The sequence below is a fragment of the Myotis yumanensis genome, unplaced genomic scaffold (assembly GCF_028538775.1).
Source record: "Myotis yumanensis isolate MYYU_CA2020_CCGP unplaced genomic scaffold, mMyoYum1.0.hap1 SCAF_11, whole genome shotgun sequence".
NCBI classification, from domain to species: Eukaryota; Metazoa; Chordata; class Mammalia; order Chiroptera; family Vespertilionidae; genus Myotis; species Myotis yumanensis.
In genome coordinates, this window is record NW_027223762.1 from 64800977 (window position 1) to 64805732 (window position 4756).

A 4756-nucleotide genomic window follows, 5' to 3' on the forward strand; every position below is an offset into this window, starting at 1 on the left:
TAATCAGGGATCCCTTGGAGGATGTCCAACTGCTGGTTTAGGCCTGATCCCTGTAACCAGCAGTTGGACATCCTTCTCGCATCTTGGGACCACTGGCTCCTAACCACTCACCTTCCTGCCTGCCTGATTGCCCCTAATCATTCTGCCTATCTGCCTGATTGCCTCTAACTTCTCTGCCTGCTTGATTGCCCCTAACTGCTCTCCCCTGCTGGCCTTGTCACCCCCAACTGCTCTTCCTGCCATCCTGGTCACCCCAACTGCTTCTGCCTCGGCCCCCACCACCATGGCTTTGTCTGGAAGGAAGTCAGACATCCAGAAGATGGCTGGTTGACCCAATCTAATTAGTATATTACCCTTTTATTAGTATACATAGATTATATAGGATAGGATTGCTTAAATGGGGGGGAGCCTTTTCAGCAGGAGGAGATGCTCTTAGCAGACAAAAATACATAACCCCTATATCTAGACTGATAGCCAGCCACATGTACTATACTGACAAACCAGTCATTAAAAAAATTGAATTGCTTTCTTACACCTTATACCAAACAGCTGTTACCCTTAAAACCCCTCCTCAGTCCCCACCTTAGGTTCTGCCTTCTCAGTTCACCCAGATTAGGTTCTGATTGGTCGGTTTCTATGCCAGTCAGCATTAAAAGCTCCACCTCCTAGGCAGCCATTGGCTCCTCACAGTTCACCCAGATTTAGTTCTGTTTGGTCAGTTTCTATGCCAGTCAGCAAAAGCTCCACCTCCTAGGCAGCTATTGGCTCCTCACAGTTCACCTAGATTTGGTTCTGATTGGATGGTTTCTATGCCAGTTAGCATCTCCAGGCCTATCACCAGGCCTCTCTCTGGGCCTGATCCACAACCTCCATGGCAGCTGTGGATCAGGCCCTGTCTTTCTCTCTGGGCCTCTCTCTGTGCCTGATCTGCAGCCTCCACAGCAGCTGCTGATCAGGCTTGGCCTCTCTCTCTCTCTCCAGGCCTTGCCAGCAGCCATGGCAGCTGCTGATCTGGCCTCACCTCTCTCTCTCTCCAGGCCTCACTAGCAGCTGTGGTGACTGTGGATCAGGCCCTGCCTCTCTCTCTGAGCCTGATCCACAGCTGCCTCAGCAGCAGCGAGGTTGTTAGGGCTCTAGCCTGGCCTGGGCCAGAGGCTAGCAAACTTGCCGTGCCTGCCTTGCTCTGACCCCCGCTACCCCCCACCTCACGCTGCCCCTCCTGCCCACCTGCTGCCAGCCTTGCTCTGATAGGAGCCTGTGGGCTGCGGGGGAGGGACCGAGAGGTGCTCCATGCACTTCCTGGTGACCGGTCATCCATCTGGTCGTTTAGGTCGTGATGGCCCCTGACCTTCTATAATGTAGATGTTTTCACTTTCTACTTAGAATTAATATTTTACCACAGCAAGTGTTATGCAGATACCTTACCCAATATATGTTTTTAAAATATATATAGTTTCATTGATTTTAGAGAGAGAGGAAGGGAGAGGGAGAGAGAGAAATGTCACCAAGAGAAACATTGATCGGCTGCCTCCTGCATATCCCTTCCTGGGGTTCAAGCCCACACAGGAATTGAACTGGTGACCTCTTGGCACATGTGGCAATGCTCAGCTCCCTGAGCCATGCCAGCCAGGGCCAATCTATGTTTTCTCACCCTCCCTCCTTTGTAGTATAGTTGACTCATATTATTACATCTACCTACATTGAAAATCCATCAGAAAATCTTATAATTTTTTGCTTTCAATGGATTATATTATGAATATTTTAAATATTATGTTATATAGCCCTGGCCAGTAGCTCAATTGGTTAGCATGTCATCCTGATGTGCCAATGTTGCAGGTTTGGTCCTCAGTCAGGGCACATGCAAGAATCAACCAATAAGTATATAAATAAGTGGGACAATAAATCTCTCTCTCTCTTTCCTTCTTTCTTCTCTTTAAAAAAATCAATAAATACACTTTCATAAATAATAAATATTATGTTACACAACTCTGGATCTTGCTAAAATCCTGTGAAGAGTAGTGTTTTTTTTAAAAAAAGCAGGCAGGTGAGCCAATTGATTCAAGCCCCAAATTCAAGCCAGCCTGGGTGGTTTCAGTCAGTCCTGTTTTACTGTATTTTAGCTCTACTTAGACCAGCCCCCGTATGCCCCTGCCTTGGCCAGTCTGGAGCTTGGGAAGAGGTCTGTCTCAGAGTTCAGTCCTCAGCTTATCATGCTCCGCTTCGTGCTGGGCTCCTGCAGATGCAGCAGAGGCCTGAGCCCCGGCGTTTGGAAGCAACCCTTCTGGTTTGCTTTCCTGAGCTCCCCTTGTCTGCCATCTCCACGGCACTTCCTGGCTCCATAAGCTGCCCACCCTCCTCTCCAGATCTCTGGCCAGTGTGCTGTGCGTGCTCATATACCCCACTCTGAAGTGCACTTTCCACATTTGTTTCCATCTCCACAGCCAAGTGATAAGAGGACACAGAAAAAAATCAGTAGAGATTTGTCACCTTCTCTTGGGACCCCAGTGCCTTGTATCACAGTGAAGATGCCCTTCCGCACAGGTGTGGGCTCTGGAGGCCCTTCTCGCTGCTGTTTTGCTGGTACAGCTGCCACCAGCACAGAATCGCACAGGGGCTGGGAAGCGAAGGCGCGGAGAGGAAAGAGTGCGTGTCAGGAAAGCTGTCCTCAGTCTTCACGGTGGGATCGTGGGATCGGAAGCTCCGGAGCGCCTGGGTATCACCAATGTCCACTTCTGTGCTCAGTCTGACCAGGGGAACTGGAGAAAATTAATACGGGGAACTTTGAATTCTTGGCTTCTCCAATCTGCCTGCTTCCATTTACTTTTCAGAATGATCAAGCTATTTTCTATGCATTTTCCAGGTTTTATAGCTATAATTACTGGGAGAGAGAAGGTGGTGTATGCTTACTCCATCTTACCTGCACCTGTGACCTGGAAATAATACAGACAGTAAATACAGGCATTAAAACTCAGAGAGACCAGGAAAGCTGTGAGTGCTCTGCGGGGTGTCAGAGCCAGGCCAGTTACAATCCCCTGGGCCATGGAGATTACACTGGGACCTGTATGTGTTAGACCCAAATCATTTCTTTTTCATAAATATACAAATCAGAGGCTCAGTTTGAGTGTCTGTTAAGCTTAGAACAGAACTCTGGACCACGGGACGGATTAATTACAGCAATATTTATTTTAGAATAAAGTAAAGCTAGATAGACTGGCCAAAGGGGCTGTGAGTCTTAGCTCCCAGGGCGTTCATGGCAGGAAAAGCAGCGATCTGGCTGTCCCCGGACCACGAAGTCACAATGCGAGTGTGGGTTCTTCCCCAGCGAGACCCTGCAATGAGCCTTCCCGCAAGAAACTTCCTGCAGGAATAATTCCTACCCTCTAACTCGTCTTTAACTTTATTGCTGGGATTCCCAACAAGGATGCTCCTTGGTGCCAAAGCCACAGTGGCTGCTCTGATGTGGGCGCGTCTGTGAGGAAGGAGCTCCAGAGCACTTCGCAGGCTCCGCTCGGTGGCCCATGACAGTGATGTTTAGTCGCTCCAAACTCGGATTCCATTTATACAGTGGATGTGACAGCACACGCGAATGAGTGACACAGCACACGCGAATGAGTGACACAGCACACTCGAATGAGTGACACAGCACACGCAAATGAGTGACACAGCACATGCGAATGAGTGACACAGCACACTCGAATGAGTGACACAGCACACGCAAATGAGTGACACAGCACACGCGAATGAGTGACACAGCACACGCGAATGAGTGACACAGCACACGCAAATGAGTGACACAGCACATGCGAATGAGTGACACAGCACACACGAATGAGTGACACAGCACACTCGAATGAGTGACACAGCACACGCAAATGAGTGACACAGCACACTCGAATGAGTGACACAGCACATGCGAATGAGTGACACAGCACACACGAATGAGTGACACAGCACATGCGAATGAGTGACACAGCACACACGAATGAGTCCAGAAGTTGCTCTTCTTTGTCACTCAAATGGATCATCCCACCCCCTCAGGGTTGAGAGGGCGTGAAGGCTTTATGTTCATGCGGGACTAGAGCACTATTTAAACTCTCAGAAGGAAAACAAACACATGAGAATGAAATTCTTGTCTGCGGGGAACAGCTGCTCAGTCCTCCAGAGAAGCACCCGTGACCAGCAGGCCTTGCCCTGGGGCCAGCAGGCCAGGAAGCAAGTACAAGAAGCGTCCCCCTCAGAGGGCATGGCTTACACAGAAGCTCTGCCCAGTCCAGCCTTGCTGTCCTTTGATGTGTAGAAGCTTGTTTCTCAGGCTTGTATCTTGGCTGCTGACTCTTGCCACCGCCTTTCCACTTTGTGTGTAGCTGTGAGTCCATTCATTGCTCCAACCATTATGGCCCAGATGGTCCCTCCTTCCACTGGCCCAGAGTAAGGTTCTGTACTTCAGGTCCTGCCCTAAGGCCAACGGCAAGGAGAAGCTGAAAATACCCCTCCTCTGCTCCCAGGCCTGTGTCCTGGCGAGGTGCTCAGCCAGCTCCTCTGCCAGAGGGGACCGTGCCCACAGGACGAGCGTACAGGCTGAAGTGGCTCCTGCTCCCTGTCCGGCCTTCCAACTCGCTTTCTGGGCTCCAGAGCTAGTGGGTGAACATGGAGCAAGAATTACCTTCTTTACAGAGAAATATTTGACAAAGTTAAAATTGCTTGTTTCTAATGAAATAATATTTATTTTATTGCAAATATATATATAAATGTATAT